Source organism: Schistocerca gregaria, chromosome 4 (assembly GCF_023897955.1).
Source record: "Schistocerca gregaria isolate iqSchGreg1 chromosome 4, iqSchGreg1.2, whole genome shotgun sequence".
In the NCBI taxonomy this organism is placed as follows: Eukaryota; Metazoa; Arthropoda; class Insecta; order Orthoptera; family Acrididae; genus Schistocerca; species Schistocerca gregaria.
In genome coordinates this window covers 176,999,706-177,022,801 of record NC_064923.1, presented here as the reverse complement: position 1 = coordinate 177,022,801, position 23,096 = coordinate 176,999,706, and positions in this window count along the sequence as shown.

Genomic DNA, 23,096 nt, shown 5'->3' with positions numbered 1-23,096 from the left:
CTTCCTTGATGGCGGGGAACCACGATGCCGGAACCCTATTGCCGACCTCTCTATTGAAATTAAATGCATTCTTAGAAATTTCAACCGCTGTTCGGACCTTTCTTCTACAAATGTTTGTTTCTTTAGCCAGTACACGTACGTTATTAAAATTGATGTCAGAGCCACAGTTCTCGTGATGTTCCGCTACTGCCGATTTTGCACTTTGCTTTAGCCGCATGTGCCGTTCGTGTTCGTTAATGCGTTCAATAACAGTTCTTCCCGTTTCGCCTATATACACTTTGCCGCAGCCACATGACACTTGATAGACGCCTGCATTGTGGAGGTAATCAGGTGCATCCGTTTTCCGTCGGTAAAAGTCTTTTATTTTGTTTTGACTAAAGAAAGATATCTGAATGCCATTTTTCTTTAAAATTCTGCTTATGCCGTCAGTGACCCCAGAAACGAACGGTGATCTGACGGGGTGAGAAGGCGGTTCCTCGTCATTCTCATTAGCGGTGTGAATATTCCGCCTAAAAGCCCTGTCGATTGAATAACTATTATACTCATTTGCCTTCAATGTCCTCTTTAAAAAATTCAACTCCGATTCTAAGTTGTCGCTATCACTGATACGGAAGCCACGTGAAGACAGAGTGTTGAGTACTGCTTGCTTCTGGGCTGGGTGGTGGTGCGAAATGGCATCTAAATACCTGTTCGTGTTAGTCGGTTTTCTGTACACTCTGTGACCTAGAGTGTTATCACATCTTCTGTATACCAACACATCTAGGAACAGGAGATCGACCTCACTCTCAACCTCCAAGGTGAATTAGATTTTGGGGTGAATTCCATTTGGAGATTGTTCAGTGGAGTATCCTCTATGTCCTGCCAAATTTTTGCACGCTCTTACGGAAACGCCCTGAATGTACGATGTACTTGCTGTATGTGACAAGCTAAACTATGTGTTGGACAGCGCCTCGAATATGGATATATACCTTGCGCTGGTAAAGCGTGTCTGTACGAAAGGACGGAGCGAGGTGGCACAGCGGTTAGCACACTGGACTCGCATTCGGGAGGACGACGGTTCAAACCCGCGTCCGATCATCCTGATTTAGGTTTTCCATGATTTTCCTAAATCGCTTCATGAAAATGCCGGGATGGTTCCTTTGAAAGGTCACAGTCGACTTCCTTCCCCACCCTTCCCTAATCCGATGGGACCAATGACCTCGCTGTTTGGCCCTTCCCCTATGTCAACCAGCCCACCAATGAAAGGCAGATACAACAGCACGTTGATTGAAGTTGCGGTCTAGAGTTCCTTATGGCAGCAGCAAGATGATGCACTACATCATTCAAGAAATTTGTCGTGACCTAACACAGGACAGAGGGAAGACAGGGAGTTTGAGGTGAGTCTGCAGTTTCCGAGCGGCAAGGAACAAATGTAAAAAGATATGTTCCCACTAAAGGCAAGTGAATGACTTGGATCAGCGTCAGTCATTGTCACAGAGCACCTACGAGAGTCGCGGATTCTGTAACTTGACAGCATGCCTGCAGCGGGAGACTCATGGAATTCAGGGGTCTGCTTAACACTATTTATTATCGATCAGGCTAACTACTACATTGAAGACTACTTCTAAACATTAGAAAAAGCAAAGGAAGCAGTTGGTTGCACAATAGAAGCCAGTGTTTGAACCCACGGTTATGGGCGCTAACGGAAGTAGCGAACACTGGCAGCATGTTAAGTACAAATTTGAGAGCATCACCCCAAGCGAGATAAAACAGACTTGTCGGAGCTTACGGGGGCTGTCCACGAGCGGCACGGAGTCGGCGCCCCTACGATCTGACTGAGAACTCTCTCTGAATACAAGAACAAGGGTTATCAACAATTCATGATGGCACACTATTTCTCCATTCCTATAGTCGACCCACCAATCCGCCAGCACTTAACAAGCTTCGGCCAATCTTGCGAGTCGTTCTGCAGCTCCAGAACGGTGGGAAGGAAGGGGGGGGGGGGAGGGGAATGGGGGTCCGCTTCACTGTATGCGTAGTAACATCGGAAGATGTCTGTTTAATGTACCCGTAGGCTTTTTTAACCTAAGGGCAATGTATTCCAGTGACCTTGTTATACGAATAAGTTTACTAATAGGAATTGATTCGCATAGTATGTAGGAATGATCCGGGTGGGGGGGAGCATCATGTTAATACAGTTGTGCTCCATAACGTTGTCTCTGCTAACGAACTGTAATAAAGTAATACAATAATTCGTACATAAGATGGTTATATGAACATGGTTGATCCATTTATACATTCTGATAGGACTCCGTTACGACTGATGTTGAATGTTTCTTTTGTTGCTGTTGTTGTTGTGGTCTTCATTCCTGAGACTGGTTTGATGCAGCTCTCCATGCTAATCTATCCTGTGCACGCTCCTTCATCTCCCAGTACCTACTGCAAACTACATCCTTCTGAATCTGCTTAGTGTACTCATCTCTTGGTCTCCCTCTACGATTTTTACCCTCCACACTGCCCTCCAATGCTAAATTTGTGATCCCTTGATGCCTCAGAACATGTCCTACCAACCGATCCCTTCTTCTAGTCAAGTTGTACCGATACTTCTCTTCTCCCCAATCCTATTCAATACCTCCTCATTAGTTACGTGATCTACCCACCTAATCTTCAACATTCTTCTGTAGCACCACATTTCGAAAGCTTCTATTCTCTACACTCCATACAAATACTTTCACAAACAACTTCTTGACACTTGCATCTATACTCGATGTTAACAAATTTCTCTTATTCAAAAACGCTTTCCTTGCCATTGCCAGTCTACATTTTATATCCTCTCTACTTCGACCATCATCAGTTATTTTGCTCCCCAAATAGCAAAACTCCTTTACTACTTTAAGTGTCTCATTTCCTAATCTAATTCCCTCAGCATCACCCGACTTAATTCGACTACATTCCATTATCCTTGTTTTGCTTTTGTTGATGTTCATCTTATATCCTCTTTTCAAGACACTGTCCATTCCATTCACTTATCTTCCAAGTCCTTTGCTGTCTCTGACAGAATTACAATGTCATCGGCGAACCTCAAAGTTTTTATTTCTTCTCCCTGGATTTTAATACCTACTCCAAATTTTTCTTTTGTTTCCTTTACTGCTTGCTCAATATACACATTGCATAACATCGGGGAGAGGCTACAACCCTGCCTCACTCCCTTCCCAACCACTGCTTCCCTTTCATGCCCCTCGGCACTTATAACTGCCATCTGGTTTCTGTACAAATTGTAAAGAGCCTTTCGCTCCATGTATTTTACCCCTGTATTTTCTTTTGTATCATCAGTAAAAATGAAACATACTCCTCTGTTTTTATTTATTTATTACATTAACATTTTTGAGAAGGACCACTCTTAGTATGGCGCAGCTCATAATAGCCTGTGCTCCTGATCCTTATTTTTCTGACTGCATAATTAAGTTTTCTACACAAGGCTACTTTTGTGCCTTGCTACTAACTATCTGCTATTCCGTTAAGTTTTTGCCGTAGCCTTTCTTCTCTAGATATTGTAGAGACAGTTTTAGTTTCAAATAAATTCCTATGAGCGTCATCACTGACTGTCTATCGCAGTCCCATACGACATGGTACGTAGTTCTTCCACAACTACACTCACATAAATTGCTTGGTATTGGCTTAAACGAAAGTGCAGGCTGGTGATAGTTAAACTTTCGCTAATTGAAAGGGTTCCAATGACAAACGATTAACAGTAGGACAATGAAATTTTGTGGAAACATTTATAAGAAATTGCGGAACAAAAACAAAGAATAAACGATCGAAAGAAACACATTTTAGATTCCTCATGTGATGATAACATTTGTTAACTACATAGCCCGTTTACGTTCCAGGTTACAAACGTTGCTTTGTGTGATGACCATCTTCATCCACGACAACTTGGAACCGTACTAAAAATACTTGTTTGTAACTGTTTGCAGCACTCTACGAAATGTGGACAAAGAGATGTTCACCTGTCGAGGCTCAACTTCACTGCTCGAAGATCGCACATTGCGCTCAGCGTTCTCTGCCATGGAAACATTAACTTCAACATTTGTGTCGCATTGGCCGTCGGCCTCCTCCAGGAGCGATTCCCAGATCACCAGTTATTTCGAAATTTTTACTCATGTCCTTCAGACCATGTGCACTAACATGACCTCTCGATACTTCTTTAACGCGTCGATACTTGCGAAAAGTAGCAGCAGCATTACTTTTGTTTTCATAAGTCGGCTTCCAGAGTGAAGCCCTGCTCACGTTGTCCAGGTCCACGTTGACTGACTGCATCTGCAATGAACACTGATGCTTGTGGTTCCTGCGCAATGGTTCCAGCGCCTAACGGAAAGTCATGACGCTAGCATTGCTAACAACACAAATTCTGCAGCGCATAGTCGCAACATCATTGCCATAAAACTGGATACTCATACGGCAGCCCGCATCTCGTGGTCGTGCGGTAGCGTTCCCGCTTCCCACGCCCGGGTTCCCGGGTTAGATTCCCGGCGGGGTCAGGGATTTTCTCTGCCTCGTGATGGCTGGGTGTTGTGTGATGTCCTTAGGTTAGTTAGGTTTCAGTAGTTCTAAGTTCTACGGAACTGATGACCATAGATGTTAAGTCCCATAGTGCTCAGAGCCATTTGAACCATACGGAAATAGTTTCTCGTCTAGACTGGATCAAGTTAATTATAACCACCGTGTTCTTGAAATAAACGCTTGACCCATAACAGAAAATGTGTCAAATACTACTGTGAGTGAAAAACTTTCCAATTTGACGCCTAGTCAACCCTACAATGTTACCTGGACTTCAATGACATTGAGATGTCAGCTTTTCTGTCTGTGATATGCGTGACAAGGTTTCACTAAAGCAAAGGTGTTTTTTAAGTACGCCCAGTATACGGCATAATTTTGGTGTAAACACCAGATTTCTATAACAAAAGCACAGCACTGACCATCACTGATTTCTTTAAGATTTAATCTTCCATGCTGCTCTATCTTTCCTCGCTTTTACGTAAAGGGGTGCATTGTTTTTATGATTTGAGATTTCTTTATGGCTGATTGCCTTGTACTTCGCCACCGTCGTCAAATAACGTGTGCGCCACCTGTCCGCGAATCCTGCAAACTTTGTTCTCTGAGTTGTCATCTTTTAACTGTTTTTGTATCGTATTTTCTGAGGTGGAGACCAGTTCAGGACTTCCCTAAACGAGAGTGGAAAACCGTTTAAAAACTGAACTCAGTCTGACCGGTGCCTTTAGGCCATCGGACGGTAACCCGCAGCGCAGATTGGGTGTGGGTCTGCCCCATCTCCTGTTTCGTGTTGAGTGTTAAGATACATGAACATGTCATTCCTTTTTTTTGTGTTGAGTCATCAGTTTCCTGACTGGTCTGATGCAGCCCGCCACGAATCCGTCCCCTGCGCCAATCTTTTCATCTCAGCTTAGCACTTGCACCCTACGTGCTACTTATGTTGCTATAAATATGGCCCCTGTATGGCTTATCATGAGGACACATCAAACTAAAAGGGGTTTAACACGACGTAGCTCATGTGCCCAAGAACTGCATGATAAAAAACGACAATATCGGATTGTGGATCTATGTTGATGCAAAACACTTTTGTTATTTATTTATTCCGCCAGACTAGTTTCAGCGACAAATATCGCCATCATCAATGGGTTCCTTGATTCACAAAGACGCAGGCATAGCATACCTATAAAACATTGTAAAACATTATATTACTGTTTTTTTTTAAATATTGTTTCTGTGAATAATTTCATAGTGCCTTAGTTACTAAACGTCACAGCATGATTTTACGATTGTTGCCGGCATATTTCCTGGGTTACTTTTTGCTGCTGTTTTCTCTCGGCATACGTCATGGCATCTGTAACTATTGAGTGACTTAGTAAAGAAACATAAAAACGTGAAATTATGTATGCCACTTGTAGCGGAATATCCTCCTCTAGCATTACTTTTCCTCAACATTAGTTGTCATTACCAGTACTATGTTTCGAATTTTGGACAGGTTAATATTATCTCAATTGCTTTTCTGAAAACTTTCATGTGATTCTATACACAATATGCTATACTTCATGCTAAAATTTATGAATAGAAATTACTTATGAATAGTAATTACTTTATAAGGTATTTTAGTTTCCATGCTACAATCGATAAGTAGTAGTCCTGAAAGTACACTTAAAACTATTATTTTTTTTAGAAACATGTGAAATTACGAATTATTTGCTTAAAATTTCTATTATTAATTACGTAATCCTGTACATCTACATCTACATCTACATCTACATGACTACTCTGCAATTCACATTTAAGTGCTTGGCAGAGGGTTCATCGAACCACAATCATACGATCTCTCTACTATTCCACTCCCGAACAGGGAGCGGGAAAAACGAACAGCTAAACCTTTCTGTTCGAGCTCTGATTTCTCTTATTTTATTTTGATGATCATTCCTACCTATGTAGGTTGGGCTCAACAAAATATTTTCGCATTCGGAAGAGAAAGTTGGTGACTGAAATTTCGTAAAAAGGTCTCGCCGCGACGAAAAACGTCTTTGCTGTAATGACTTCCATCCCAACTCGTGTATCATATCTGCCACTCTCTCTCCTCTATAACGTGATAATACAAAACGAGCTGCCCTTTTTTGCACCCTTTCAATGTCCTCCGTCAATCCCACCTGGTAAGGATCCCACACCGCGCAGCAATGTTCTAACAGAGGACGAACGAGTGTAGTGTAAGCTGTCTCTTTAGTGGACTTGTTGCATCTTCTAAGTGTCCTGCCAATGAAACGCAACCTTTGGCTCGCTTTCCCGACAATATTATCTATGTGGTCCTTCCAACTGAAGTTGTTCGCAATTTTAACACCCAGGTACTTAGTTGAATTGACAGCATTGAGAATTGTACTATTTATCGAGTAATCGAATTCCAACGGATTTCTTTTGGAACTCATGTGGATCATTTCACACTTTTCGTTATTTAGCGTCAACTGCCACCTGACACACCATACAGCAATCTTTTCTAAATCGCTTTGCAACTGATACTGGTCTTCGGATGACCTTACTAGACGGTAAATTACAGCATCATCTGCGAACAATCTAAGAGAACTGCTCAGATTGTCACCCAGGTCATTTATATAGATCAGGAACAGCAGAGGTCCCAGGACGCTTCCCTGGGGAACACCTGATATCACTTCAGTTTTACTCGATGATTTGCCGTCTATTATTACGAACTGCGACCTTCCTGACAGGAAATCACGAATCCAGTCGCACAACTGAGACGATACCCCATAGGTCCGCAGCTTGATTAGAAGTCGCTTGTGAGGAACGGTGTCAAAAGCTTTCCGGAAATCTAGAAATACGGAATCAACTTGAGATCCCCTGTCGATAGCGGCCATTACTTCGTGCGAATAAAGTGCTAGCTGCGTTGCACAAGAGCGATGTTTTCTGAAGCCATGCTGATTACGTATCAATAGATCGTTCCCTTCGAGGTGATTCATAATGTTTGAATACAGTATATGCTCCAAAACCCTACTGCAAACCGACGTCAATGATATAGGTCTGTAGTTAAATGGATTACTCCTACTACCCTTCTTGAACACTGGTGCGACCTGCGCAATTTTCCAATCTGTAGGTACAGATCTATCGGTGAGCGAGCGGTTGTATATGAGTGCTAAGTAGGGAGCTATAGTATCAGCGTAATCTGAAAGGAACCTAATCGGTATACAATCTGGACCTGAAGACTTGCCCGTATCAAGCGATTTGAGTTGCTTCGCAACCCCTAAGGTATCTACTTCTAAGAAACTCATGCTAGCAGATGTTCGTGTTTCAAATTCTGGAATATTCCATTCGTCTTCCCTGGTGAAGGAATTTCGGAAAACTGCGTTCAATAACTCCGCTTTAGCGGCACAGTCGTCGGTAACTGTACCATCGGCACTGCGCACCGAAGGTATTGACTGCGTCTTGCCGCTTGTGTACTTTACATACGACCAGAATTTCTTCGGATTTTCTACCAAATTTCGAGACAATGTTTCGTTGTGGAACCTATTAAAGGCATCTCGCATCGCAGTACGTGCCAAATTTCGCGCGTCTGTAAATTTTAGCCCATCTTCGGGATTTCGAGTTCTTCTGAACTTCGCATGCTTTTTCCGTTGCCTCTGCAACAGCGTTCGGACCTTTTTTGTGTACCACGGGGGATCCGTTCCATCTCTTACCAATTTATGAGGTATGAATATCTCAATTGCTGTTGCTACTATATCTTTGAATTTGAGCCACATCTCGTCTACATTCGCATAGTCAGTTCGGAAGGAATGGAAATTGTCTTTTAGGAAGGCTTCTAGTGACACTTTATCCGCTTTTTTAAATAAAATTATTTTGCGTTTGTTTCTGATGGATTTGGAAGAAACTGTATTGAACCTTGTGATCACTAATCCCTGTATCAGTCATGATGCTCTCCATCAGCTCTGGATTGTTTGTGGCTAAGAGGTCAAGTGTGTTTTCGCAACCATTTACAATTCGCGTGGGTTCGTGGACTAACTGCTCGAAATAAATTTCGGAGAAAGCATTTAGTACAATCTCGGAAGACGTTTTCTGCCTACCACCGGTTTTTAACAAGTATTTTTGCCAACATACCGAGGGTAGGTTGAAGTCCCCACCAACTATAACCGTATGAGTGGAGTATTTATTTCTTACGAGACTCAAACTTTCTCTGAACTGTTCCGCAACTGTATCATCGGAGTCTGGGGGTCGGTAGAAGGAGCCAATTATTAATTTAATTCGGCTGTTAAGTATAACCTCCACCCATACCAATTCGCATGGAGTATCTACTTCGACTTCACTACACTACACTGTTTACTATGTTTATTTCTGGACTCATTTATGAAATAATAATAGAAATTAATACTGTAACGAAAACTGATAGGAATTCATTTGTTAAGAAAAATTGTAAACCCTTTGGAATATTGTTTTTTCCGTAGAGTGAGAGAGTTGGAAGATTGTCTCTGATGCGATTTTTGTATAATAAGTGCGAACAATGTAATTTCAGCTTTGATAATGTGAAAAATCAAAATACTGTATGATATACTAAAATGAGAGAAAACCAGTGGAAAATATATTTATGTAAAAAAATTCTGCAGCAACAATTTTCCAATTTATTTAGTTCAAACCAACAGCGAGGACTTGATGTTCGATTTTCAGCTTCAGGACTCAGGACCGTAGACAAAAAGAACTGGCGCCATTTCAACATGATTAGATAAGTAAATTTGAAAGTTTATCGTAACCTTCGCTCCTCTCAAATCTTCATAAAGGGCTTTGCTTATTAATTACTTACACTGAGACTTGTTTAACTTGGACAATAGATGGAAGATGAAAGAGGGGGGGGGAGGCTATACAATGGTAATACAATTGGAACTGCGGTGTGTTGTGGGTAGAGTTTTGGCGTTTAGTTGATTACTACGTAATATGTCATGTACTCACGTTCGTTGGACGGCTTGAAGGTACATTTAGACAGAGAGAAACACCTTTCTCACCTTGTTCGTGAACCAAAACATTACGCCATCTTGCTGTACGCGTGTGTCGCAAGAAATGTACCGCCGTGTTAGGAGAAGGCTATGAAAATCGAAGCGGAATTCCTGACTGTTCCTTATTTATAGCCGGCCGCTGTGGCCGAGCGGTTCTATGCGCTTCAGTGCGGAACCGCGCTGTTGCTGCGGTTGCAGGTTCGAATCCTGTCTCGGGCATGGATGTGTGATGTCCTTAGGTTGGGTTTAAGTAGTTCTAAGGTTTTGCCGATGATACAAATATAGCTATCACACCCGACAGACAAGAATTAACCGGTGAAATTGTAAACGATGTTTCTCAGAAAATCATTAAGTGTTTCTCTGCAAATGGGCACTCATTAAACTTTGACAAAACACAGTATATACAGTTACACACAGTAATTGGAATGACCCCATTAATAAATATAGACTTCGATCAGAAATCGGTAGCTAAGGTAGAATATTAAAAATTTCTAGGTGTATGCATTGATGAGGGGTTGAACTGGAAAAAATACACTGAGGATCTGCTGAAACGTTTGAGTTCAGCTACTTATGCTATTAGGGTCACTGAAAATTTTGGCGATATACATCTGAGTAAATTAGCTTACCACGCCTATTTTCATTCTCTGCTTTCGTATGGCATCATATTCTGGGGTAACTCATCATTGAGTAAAGGAGTGTTCATTGCACAAAAGCGTGTAATCAGAATAATTGCTGGAGCTCATCCAAGATCATCCTGCAGACACTTATTTAAAGAGCTAGAAATCTTCACTGTTGCCTCACAATATAAATATATTCACTTATGAAATTTGTTATTTTCAATCCGAACGAATTCAAAAGTAATAGCGGTGTACATGTCTACAACACTAGGAGAAAGGATGATCTTCACTATTCAAGGTTAAATCTAACTTTGGCTCAGAAGGGGGTAAATTGTGCTTCCACAACAGTCTTTGGTCACTTACCTAATAGCATCGAAAGTCTGACAGATAGCCATATAACATTTAAAAGGAAATTAAAAGAATTTCTTAATGGCAACTCCTTCTACTCATTAGATGAATTTTTGGATATAGTAAGTGAGTAATTTCCCAACCTCCACAAAAAAATTTTAAATATTTTGTCTAATGTAATATCCTGTATAGACACCTTTTATTAACCTGACACGTTCCACATCATTACGAAGAGTCGTATTCATGATCTATGGAACAAGTACTAATCTAAAGGGGACTGATGACCTCCGATGTTAAGCCCCACAGTGCTTAGAGCCATTTGAACCATTTGTTCCTTATTTATGTATCTGTGTGGGATGAGAGAGTGATGGTATGTGTGTGTGTGTGTGTGTGTGTGTGTGTGTGTGTGTGCGGTGCATGTGTGTTTTGCATCTTGTGTCAGTTCTTTCAGAGCGGTAAACAGTGTGTGTTGCAAAGTGTTGTGTTTTCGATTATCACGTTTTTTCCTTCCACTATAGGCTTTTGTATGTAATAATTTTCTTCTATTGTTCGTTTTCGGTATAAAGTGTTGTGATATTATTATAAAACGCGTATGACGTTGCTGGCTGCATATTTCAACCCTGCAACTCCCCAGTACCAACCCAGAGTCATAAGCGCTGCGTCATCGGATGCGGTTGGACTTATTCGAAAATGTCTCGCCAGTGACAGTAAACGTATCTACACCGGATGCGGGTCGTGACGTCATGGGCGCTCTCAGATTAACGCTCATTATCGGCAACGACTAGAGCACCAGGTGTTCGCACTGTCGCGTTTAAGTCACCTCCTGCAAAGCGAGTGCCATCACGTGTCAAGTGGGTGAAGCAGCCAATCCCGTGAAAGATAGATGATCTTCCCTACGTATTTACCTGTTATTCTGAGAGCTGTAATAGTGGAATTCGGAGAATGAAGGTATTGCTGTACTTTCTGACAACAGTTCTCATCGGAGCTCACTGGGGAATATCCGGTTATCTACGCTGGCTAATGGTCAGTACACCAACTTATCGATTTGCGTCTCCTCCCTTGATCACGTTCTCCGTAACTGCGAACGTAGGTTCAGCTTCCTTTCGCGACCGCGACAAGTTAGCTTACTAAGTAAAGGAACAATAGATAGAACAGCAAGCCACCCAGACGAGTTACTGAACAGCGAGACAGCTTAGATGAACGTACACTCTTAGTACCGATGACCGCACTGACGAAAGAGCGAGAGCAGAACAAAGTCGAACTGAGGGAAGCAAATGCCCCAACAAGCAGAATTCCTCCTTAAATGATATTGGGGAATTAGAGAGTATGATGACGCTCAATAACGGTGAAAAATCCATTAGCGATTAAGAACTGACAACGAGATCGCGAATACTCTTCATCACCAATTACGTCCAAATTTATGGTATATCCAGGGCTTGGCTAGATATGAAAGTGACAGAAATGGGTGCTGCAGATGGCCAAGAATTTAGTAAAAATAACATTTTCGTCACGGGTTTGGCGAAGCGTGACCGATGTAAGTTAGTTTAGATTCAAGGCAGCGGTAGGTCCGAAGGAATGTGTACAGATGGGTAATCAAAGGGTTGTGGGAAAGAGACCCTATGTGGGTACTTTTCTTTTATTTTCAATTTTTACTTAATTTCCACTGCAAATAAACTGAAGTAATTCCAGTTAGACTGAGTTTATTAACATGTTTATAAAAGGAAATGCAAAGGAAAATTTGGGATTACTAATAAATTTCCAGGAAGAATTTGTAAGGGGTGCAGAAGAACTTTGTATAAAAAACTAGATACTTTTACAATTTTACTGTAAATGATTTGCACATGGGGGGGGGGGGGGTTTAATATTTATTGTAAACAGAGGGGAAGCAGTAATTTTCTCAGCATCTCGCACTCGTTACAGGCGCCACTTTTTTACAAGGTCGTTTTAAAGTTTCTATACAAAACAATTTGACTTATATTCATGAAAAGATTTCTCTCATCGCACAGTTGGACACTATACGACCAGTTATGCATCACTTTGCCAGATATCGGCTAGGATAGCTGTTGGTGTACAATTGAATGTATTTTGGTGCACTCTTCACGGGGCCGGCCGAAGTGGTCTAGCCGTTCTAGGCGCTCAGTCCGGAGCCGCGCGACTGCTATGGTCGCAGGTTCGAATCCTGCCTCGGGCATGGATGTGTGTGATGTCCTTAGGTTAGTTAGGATTAAGTAGTTCTAAGTTCTAGGGACTGACGACCATAGATGTTAAGTCCCATAGTGCTCAGAGCCATTTGAACAATTTGAACTCTTCACGGGATGTGTGTCAAAAAGCATGACGCACGACAACATAGAAATTTCTAGTTGCAGTTCTTTTGATATTCCGTATTGTCTTTGTATATATTTTTCTCTGTTTTGTTTATGATCAGCGTCTTCCGTTTTCACATACGATATTTGTAATCCATTTTTATCTGCAGTTTTGTAAAGTATTTATATCACTATCTTTAAAATTATTGCAATATCGTCATCAAATGCGAGACATTTTACGTAGAATCTTCCTCTTCCTTGTCCTAGATGGATTCTGTCGATGTTTGTCTCTTGTAGTTATTTATCCCTCTCTCTCATTGCCTTGTCTAATGCCAGACAAAGAGAATCCGTGAGAGCCCATCGGCCCTGTCTTACTCCTGTGTTAATTCTAAAGGATTCCGAAACTTCTGCTAGGAATTTAACTTTTGAAGTTCGACTAATTGTCTGGTGGATTTGTAGATACTCGCTTCTTCCAGAGTTAGGAATATTGTCTGCGGAATCGTAGGCTTTTTTGAAATCAATGAATGTAACGACTGTGTTAAGATTCCGCATTGTTCTGATTCTGGGGATTGTTTTCGAGTTAAAAATTTGATGTGGGCACGATCTACTTCTATCTTATTCAGTAGAGGTTTAGATACAATTTTCTAGATGACTGGAAGCAGATACGCCTCGGTAATTGTTGGTGTCTGTCCTGCCTCCCTTTTTGTGTAACGGATGGATTATGGATTGTTTCCAATCGTCTGGTATTCTTCCTATCTCGCAGCCATTTTTAATAACATCATAAATGCTTTGGCTGCCCGCTTCCCTCCCAGTCTCCACATTTCTCTTAATGTCACGTCTTCACCTGGTGTTCTGTTGTTATTCAGCTGCCAATGTATTGTTCCGTTTGTGGAGGCCTTTCTGAAGGTGAGTTTTCGTTTTGAGACTGTGTTAAAAAGAGTCGTTGCGTTGGTTTCTCACATTTTAGAAGATACTTCAAGCATTTTGCTAATAACCCACAGATATCTTTGTTGCCGGTAATGAGTTTGCCTATTGGGTCTTTTAAGTGAAGTGTCCTCGACTTGCACTCTTCTACTTTTTCTTTGAAATCTATGTAGACGTCAGTAGTGTTCTTCTGTGTGGAATTTGCATCTACTTCCTGTCATCGTTTTTGTCATATTTCAGTTTCTCTGTTCGAATAGTTTTGAATGACTGTTTCCTGATCTCAGTGAACGTGTTTCAGTCTCTTTTCTTTTTGCAGGAGTCCTAGTTTTTTCAAGCTGTTAGTCTACGTTCTGTCACTTCGTAGCATATTTTATTCCACCATCTATGTTTCCTTCTTCTTCGCTGTTTCTATCATTTCTCCTCTGATCTCATCCCAATTTCCCCTTGTCTTTATGTGAAGCTTTTCAACTTATTCCTTCCTGTTGTCTGACAGATATTTCGTGTCATTTCTGTGGACTTCCTTAATTCAAGGGATTTTTTTAAAGTTAGAATTTCACTCATTTCTGTTAAAAAGTGGTCCGAAGTTTTGCCTAATCGCCTTCTGACCCGCAAGTTCATGGTTTCTCTAAGCTTTTACTTGGTTATTGCCACATGATCTAGTTGATATGAGCGTAAATGTGTCTTAGGAGAAGATCGGGTTTTCCTTCTGCTGGGTAATTTTCTGAAAGAGGTTGATTCTTAGTTTTAAGTCGAACAGTCTGCAGAAATTGATGGGCGTTACTCCGTTCTTATTGGTGCTTTTGTGTGCAGGAAATTTTCCTACTAACGCCTTGTATTCTTTTTATTGATGGTTCAACTGGCTCTGAGCAGTATGGGACTTAGCTTCTGAGGTCATCAGTCCCCAAGAACTTAGAACTACTTAAACCTAACTAACCGAAGGACATCACATACATCCATGCCTGAGGCAGGATTCGAACCTGAGACCGTAGCGGTCGCTCGGTTCCAGACTAAAGTGCCTAGAACCGCTCGGCCACTCCGGCCGGCTATTGATAGTTAAAGCAACACAATGACAGGGAGAAAGGAAGAATACCAGACGATTGGAAACAAGCCATAATCCATCCGTTACATAAAAAAGAAGAAAGGACAGACACCAACAATTACCGAGGCGCATCTGCTTCCAGTCTTCTACAAAATTATATCTAAAGCTCTAATGAATAAGACAGAAGAGGAAGTAGAACACACAACTGGTGGGTACCAAGTGAGATTCACCAAAAGTGATCGTGCCCACATAAAATTTTTAACTTGAGACCAATCCTCAGGATCAGAACAATGCGGAATTTTAACACAGTCGTTACATTTATTTATTTCAAAAAGCCTAGGATTCCTCAGACAATATTCCTAACTCTGGGATATTGCAAGTATGTCGTTACATAAGAAATGGCGTAATATTAAAGATTCCTAAAGACGATAAAAAAGAAGATGGACTGGTAAATGTGGTTCTGCAGCTACTAGAAAGGCATTATATTTGTACTTCATTCTAATATCATCGAAATCAGCGCTCTGGCGCTAACCTCATGTGTGTCAGAACTTGAAGAGTCGCATTTGCAAAATACCGGGTGATCAAAAAGTCAATATAAATTTGAAAACTGAATAAATCACGGAATAATGTAGATAGAAAGGTACAAATTGACACACATGCTTGGAATGACATGGGGTTTTATTAGAACCAAAAAAATACAAAAGTTCAAGAAATGTCCGACAGATGGCGCTTCATCTGATCAGAATAGCAATAATTAGCATAACAAAGTAAGACAATGCAAAGATGATGTTCTTTATAGGAAATGCTCAATATCTCCACCATCATTCCTCAACAATAGCTGTAGTCGAGGAATAATGTTGTGAACAGAACTGTAAAGCATACCCGGAATTATGGTGAGGCACATTGGCGTTGGATGTTGTCTTTGAGCATCCCTAGAGATGTGAATCACGATACGCTTGCGACTTCAGGTAACCCCAAAGCCAATAATCGCACGGACTGAGGTCTGGGGACCTGGGAGGCCAAGCATGACGAAAGTGGCGGCTGAGCACACGATCATCACCAAACGACGCGCGCAAGAGATCTTTCACGCGTCTAGCAATACTTTGTTTCTTTTTTGTTTTGTTCTAATTAAGCCCCATGCTTCTCCACGCATTATGTGTCAATTTTTACCTCCCTATCTACATTATTCCATGGTTTATTAAGTTTTCAAATTTATACCCACTTTTTAATCACCCGGTATATGTACACTGCGGAATATAAATAGGGGGCAACCAAGTAATACCAGTGTCTTGAGCGTCACAGCTGTCTTGGACGACGGTGCGACGCTATACGAGCGGCCACATGAAGCTTCCAACTGAGGACCACAGTTCCAGTATGTGGCGGGGCCAGGGTTCGACCCTCTAAGTTCCTAAGGGACTTGGAGCCAGGCAGCAGCGGGCCAGACCAGGCATTCCAGGAGCACGGTCGACTCCTGCCCGGAGGCAGAACGGGTCGTATCCCAGCTGCTACCAAAGGCTCTCTCCCACCAGCATCCGCCTTCCACCATCGCGAGTCGGCGTGACGCAAGTTCCATTGGCAGCGCGGCCATCATCGCAGAATTCGGTGCTGGGGGTAGCGTGCCTCGCCGTGGCTGCCGCACCTGAGTCGCGGGCATCGGGACTGTGTCCTCAGCAATCAGAGCGACCCAAACAGCCCAGTGAGCGAAACTCTACGTGAGCGGGACGACGGACACCTGTACCACCTGAGGCAAACGAAAATAAAATGTCTACAGATTGCCGTACCTCTGGCAACGCCAATCATTTATAATTTCTTCTTTTTTAGTATTGTTGGCATCTAACAATATCCATGGAGAAGAAATAACATTTTGAGGTTCGCCGATGACATTGTAATTCTGACAGAGACAGCAAAGGATCTGGAAGAACAGTTGAACTGAATGGACAGTGTCTTGAAAGGCCGATAAAAGATGAACATCAACAAAAGCAACAGGAGGATAACGCAATGTAGTCGAATGAAGGCGGGCGATGCTGAGGGAATTACATTAGGAAATGAGACTCTTAAAGTAGTAAAGGAGTTTTGCTACTTGGGGAGCAAAATAACTGATGATGGTCGAAGTAGAGAGGATATAAAATGTAGACTGGCAATGAAAAGGAAAGCGTTTGCGAAGAAGAGAAATTTGTTAACATCGAGTATAGATTTAAGTGTCAGGAAGTCGTTTCTGAAAGTATTTGTATGGAGTGAAGCCATGTATGGAAGTGAAACATGGACGATAAATAGTTTGGACAAGAATAGAATAGAAGCTTTCAAAATGTGGTGCTACAGAAGAATGCTGAAGATTAGATGGGTAGATCACATAACGAAAGAGGAGGTATTGAATAGAATTGGGGAGAACAGGAGTTTGTGGCACAACTTGACAAGAAGAAGGGACCGGTTGGTAGGACATGTTCTGAGGCATCAAGGGATCACAAATTTAGCATTGGTGGGCAGCGTGGAGGGTCAAAATCGTAGAGGGAGACTAAGAGATGCATACAGTAAACAGATTCAGAAGGATGTAGGTTGCAGTAAGTACTGGGAGATGAAGAAGCTTGCACAGGATAGAGTAGCATGGAGAGCTGCATCAAACCAGTCTCAGGACTGAAGACCACAACAACAAAGTCAGTACCGCCATTAGACTGTTGTTTATTTACAATATTATATTTACACTTAGACTTTCTTTCGTAAAATAAAATTACACCAGAACTTTGTGCCATATGACACAACTCAATGAAAATACGCAAAATATATCAGCTTACTGACTTGCCTCTTTCCAAGATTTGCTATGGTTCAGTGTGCAAATGTGGCTGAACTAAGCTGTTTGAGTAGTTCCAAATCGTGTTTTTTCCAGTTAAAATCTCATCAATATGGATACCTAAAAATTCTGACGTTTCCACCCTAATTACTATTTAATTCCCTCACCGTGTGTTGCAGTAATCATTGCTGTCGTACCACTAGACTTGCGGAATTAAATGTGTTGTGTGTTCTTCAAGTTGAGAGAGCATTCGCAGAATACCACTCAATGAAACTTTTAAGAAAATTATTTACCATTTCTTCTGTTGTTGTATGTACATTGCTGTCCAAAAGTAAAGCAACAAACCACTGTTTTCCCGTGTTGTGTCTACTTGACAATATAATCATACAAAATGTCTAAGGGGTCCGTACAGTGATCTTCTACATGGAAGGTAGCATTCTGGTCAGTGAACAGCCACGTCTAAGATAAAGTCAGGGCACCTATGAAACGGGGTAGTGTTTGCCGGGTAGTTCCACATCCACAATTGCTGTGTGTATAATCACAGACGGTGCAATTTGGGACAGAGAAGACGTCTATCAGACTCTCTGCGGTGGAGCGCCATAAGAAGAATGGAAGCAGGATAGTCACAAACTGATGCTGCCCGTTGGCTTAAAGTGAATCGTTCTGTTGTTTCTCGGATATAGCCACAATTTATAGAGGCCGAAACAGTATCCCGAAGGCCAGGGCAAGGCCGACCATGTGTGAAATCAAAAAGTGAAGACCGATATTTGGCCGTAAGGGCACGACATTACCAACTTAGTATTGCACGGCAGCAAGCATCTGACCTCGTAGCATCCACTAGACGCGTTGAATCGAGACAAATGGTGCACAGAAAGCTTTGGTATAGTAGCCTTGTAACGTGTATTCATTTTGTGTAAAGTACTGGTGGGGAAAGCCATTTTGTGATCGCTCGCAATAGGATAACGTATCTTACTGTCTTCTCAAGCCCAGGGTGGTAAACAGACATTCTACATAGCTATTAATTTTGGCCCTGTACTACCGGTACTGTTTGCTGCAAATAATCTCAAAGTAATTAGAAATTCTGCTGTGACGTAACAGGAATGCACAAAGTGATATAAATGAGAGTTTGGGATTTTTTCTAAAATGACAACACAACCTCTCCCTTTCTCATTCTACATTTAATTTATCACTGATTTCAAGGTTCAAGTGATACATAACAAGCAAGTTCGATTACTTTCAGCTCGCATCATTTAGACATTGAATATGTGATTATTAAATCTTTACCTATATATATGAGAATGTTATAAATAGCAAAACAATTAAATCTTCATCAGTAAAATTTACATCTACGTTGTCGTAGCTGTTCAGTGGACTAAGCTGGCGGCGAATGAAATTTTATCTTTTAAACTAATCAAACTCTCGTGTACTCAATGGAGGGTATGTTAGCAGGCCGAAGTGGCCGAGCGGTTCTAGGCGCTACAGTCTGGAACCGCGCTACCACTACGGTCGCAGGTTCGAATCCTGCCTCGGGCATGAATGTTTGTCATGTCCTTAGGTTAGTTAGGTTTAAGTAGTTCTAAGTTCTAGAGGACTGATGACCTCAGAAGTTAAGTCCCATAGTGCTCAGAGCCATTTGAACCATTTTTTGAGGGTATGTTAGTATTCAGCTCTTGAAATTCTATCTTCAAATCGTACGCAGGTTGGAGTAAGCAAACTCTCAACTCAACATTTAATGTCGCCTAATGTTCGTTGGTACATTACCAATCGGAAATTGCAGCGGCGTTGTCTCCGTTCTGGACCTGAAACGCTAATTCCCTACTCTGGCCTTAAGTGCATCACTCAGTCTCAACTTTCCTGCGTTCCGCAGAACGTTAAAATTTCTCTAGTCGAAATAATGGCTGTTGGACACGTTGTCCGTCCTAGAAAAAGGCTTAAACTTTGCTCCAACACCAGCAGCAATCCCTGTCGCAGAAATCATCAGCGGAGTGGAACAAGTCGCCTCCAAGCTGCCACCCGACGCGGCGGAGGAGTTACGACGGGAAACGTGCCGCACTCTCGCCAGGGCCGCGCCGCCGAAACACAACATCTGCAGACGGGAAAGGGCCACGCTGCGTTCTCTGCGTAACGATCCAGGCATTGTCGTCCTTCCAGTGGATAAGGGGAACATAACCGTTCTACTAACGACGGAAGAATACAAAGAGAAAATGTACAAGATCCTGGACGACCCTGCTTACAGGAAGATGACTACGGATCCAACCAGTCAGATACAGCGCAAGACTTCTTCGAAGTACCTTTACAGAAGAGACAGCGAAGAAACTTCGGCCGCGTGCTGCTGCAGTACCAAGACTCTACGGACTTCCAAAGGTACACAAGATGGGCACTCCTCCGAGACCGATAGTGAGCACTATAGGAGCGCCAACATACCAGCTTGCCAAACACTTGACCGCAGTATTGAGTCCATTTGTTGGCAAATGTGAGCACCACATCAAAAAGTCGGCCCAGTTTGTGGAACGTTTGTGGAAACTCAAGTTGGCCAGCTCGGATCTTAGGGTCAGTTTCGATGTTGTATCACTTTTCACGAGAGTTCCACTCAAGGATTCGCTGGATCTTATTGAGAAGAAATTTGGGCCCACATTCACGAAAGTATTTAACTTTGTGCTCACGTCAACATATTTTCTTTTTGACGGACATTACTACGAACAGACAGACGGCATACCTATGGGTAGCCCTCTGTCACCTGTGGTGGGCAACATGTACATGGAAGAATTTGAGGAGAAAGCGTTACAATCAGCACCACAAAAACCAACTGTCTTCTACAGATATGTTGACGACACTTTCGTCATTTGGCCTCACGGGAAAGAGATGCTCCAACTGTTCTTACAACATCTGAATTCTATCCACCCCCAAATTCAGTTCACCATGGAGGTGGAGAAAAACGGGCAGCTACCATTCTTGGATGTTCTGGTACGGAAAAAGCCTGATGGAACACTAGGACACAGCGTCTGCCGGAAGACAACCCACACGGATCTATACCTTCACGCCTCCAGCTGTCACCACCCGTCACAAAGAGAAGGAGCACTAAATACATTGGTTCACAGAGCCCGTGTGATCTCCGACGAAGAAAACTTAAAACTAGAACTAGATCATCTCAAGAATGTGTTCCAGAAGAACGGCTGTAGTGACCGCCAAATTCGACGCACCTTCAAGCAGAAGACCACACCACAGCCGACACCTGATGATGATCCACAGAAAGCGACAGCCTACATACCATATGCGGGCAACGTATCTGGGAAAATAGGCAGGATACTAGGACGCCATAACATCAAATGCGTCTACCGCCCGACGCCAAAGATCAAGTCCCTTGTAGGGACAGTGAAGGACGATTTAGGATTCCGGAAATCTGGAGTTTATTTCATACCGTGCGAGTGTGGGAAAGCATTTGTGGGGCAAACCATTCGCACCATCGAGGAAAGGTGTACTGAACACAAACGGCACACCGATCTCCAACAGCCTACAAAATCTGCCATCGCAGAACATTGCCTCGAGACAAATCACCGTATGGAATACGAGAACACAGAAGTCCTGCACAACACTTCCCGCTTTTGGAACTGTGTATACAAGGAAGCAATTGAAATCCGGCTGCACGAGAACCTTATTAACAAGGACAACGGATTCCAACTCAGCCAAGCGTGGAATCCAGCAATAAAAATTCTTCAGGAGCAGCGGAAACGGGGCACCACACCGGCCGAAGGCGGCATGTGTACTGACGCCCATCAGTCACCTCGTCAGCGCGAGCTACCCCCACCACCGCGGCCTGCACATCCCTCGGTCCATACGCGGAGTCAGTGGAGGGGAGAGGCGACAGGTGTATATACCACAACACCCACCGGCCCCCATGAACTCGCATGCATAAGCCACCTCATCTCATGTCAACTACTCTTTCTCACATCATCGATCATCCACCAACATGTCATTTCATTCACCCTCACAAGCACGCCACCCCCCCTTCCACCCACTCTGCCCCCCAATGTTGGCCTAATCACGACTGGCCCTTCCTCTTTCCACTTCTCAAGCTGTCACTCTCTGACTACTTTCTCTTCCCCCCCCCCCCCCAAACCACAAACCATCACTTCAAGATTGTCTGCCACCATCACGACGCCGCTACAAAGAAGAGGCGGCCAGGATAATGGCCTTTCGATTTCACTCACTCTAACTATTCCTCCTTCTATCCTTTATTCTATAATTTAGTATAATATTCCCGGCTAGTCAACGGGCCGTTCCTTTTCCGCCATCTTCTACTGTCCCTTTCTCTGTCCTGTCTTCTTTTATATATATATTTTTTAAAAAAAAAGCACAAAAGTCAAGCAATACCAACAAATCACGACATCCCATCTCCCAACAAACATCATGCCAGAAGGAGAAGCGCCTTAAGGGCGCTAGAACTTCGAACACAGCAGAGGGTTCAACCCTCCACAATGTGCGCGGCGGCGGCGGCGGCCTAGGACGTCAGTCAGCAGAAGTAACTTGATGATGATGGCACGTTACGCCGTCGAAAATTCGTTCTACAGTGACCAGTCAAACCGGCTGCATGCCCGAGAGACCTTCAAGCATCTCATTCGCCGGGAAAATCTACGAACACACATATGCTATTACTTTTTTCATTAAACGACTGTGGGGAACTGTATCGAACGCCTTGCGGAAGTGAAGAAACACGGCATCTACCTGTGAACCCGTGTCTATGGCCCTCTGAGTCTCGTGGACGAATAGCGCGAGCTGGGTTTCACACGACCGTCTTTTTCGAAACCCATGCTTATTACTACAGAGTAGATTTCTAGTCTCCAGAAAAGTCATTATACTCGAACATAATACGTGTTCCAAAATTCTACAACTGAAAGACGTTAGAGATATAGGTCTATAGTTCTGCGCATGTGTTCGATGTCCCTTCTTGAAAACGGGGATGACCTGTGCCCTTTTCCAATCCTTTGGAACGCTATGCTCTTGGAAAAATACATTTAGTATTTCGGCCTTTAGTCTGTCATCCTCTGTTTCAGTACCATTTTGGTCACGGAGTGTCTGGACATTTTGTTTTGATCCACCTACCGCTTTGACATAAGACCAAAATTTATTAGGATTTTCTGCCAAGTCAGTACATAGAACTTTACTTTCGAATTCATTGAACGGCTCTCGCATAGCCCTCCTCACACTACATTTCGTTTCGTGTAATTTTTGTTTGTCTGCAAGGCTTTGGCTATGTTTATGTTTGCTGTGAAGTTCCCTTTGCTTCCGTAGCAGTTTTCTAATTCGGTTGTTGTACCATGGTGGCTCTTTTCCAGCTCTTACGATCTTGCTTGGCACATACTTATCTAACGCATATTGTACGATGGTTTTGACCTTTGTCCACTGATCCTCAACACTACCTGTACTTGAGACCAAACGTTTGTGTTTAGACGTCAGGTACTCTGTAATCTGCTTTTTGTCACTTTTGCTAAAGAGAAAAATCTTCCTACCTTTTTAAATATTTCTTTTTACGGCTGAAATCATCGATGCCGT